Genomic DNA, 429 nt, shown 5'->3' on the forward strand with positions numbered 1-429 from the left:
ACGAAGCAAAATCCATCGGAATCCTGTTTTCTGATTGGTTGCAGAGCGTCGTACGACGAAATCAGATGCAGTGTGAATCCAGCACAACTCCGATTAACTTAATCGGCCGATTAGTCCATTGGAATTGACCAATCGCATTTGTTATTTCGATTGAGGGCAGATGCTAATTAAATTAATTCGGAGTTTAGTCCGTTCAACCGCTATTGGCTGCGGTCCACTTGACGCTTCGAAGCGTTTTTTGATTAGTCATTTCGTAAAATTCTTTGTTCTGATTGGTCGCTCAATCGCTTCGAAACGTTTGTAGTGTCAGTCCGGATCTACAATAGATTTTTAAGCCTTAAGCCATATGAAATGGACGAATCACAGTCGATTATTCTCCTCGCACTCGACCGTAATGCTGGATTCACACTGTATCCGATTTTCGTCGTA

The sequence above is a fragment of the Trachymyrmex cornetzi genome, unplaced genomic scaffold, assembly GCF_001594075.2.
Source record: "Trachymyrmex cornetzi isolate Tcor2-1 unplaced genomic scaffold, Tcor1.1 scaffold4607, whole genome shotgun sequence".
Classification (NCBI taxonomy): domain Eukaryota; kingdom Metazoa; phylum Arthropoda; class Insecta; order Hymenoptera; family Formicidae; genus Trachymyrmex; species Trachymyrmex cornetzi.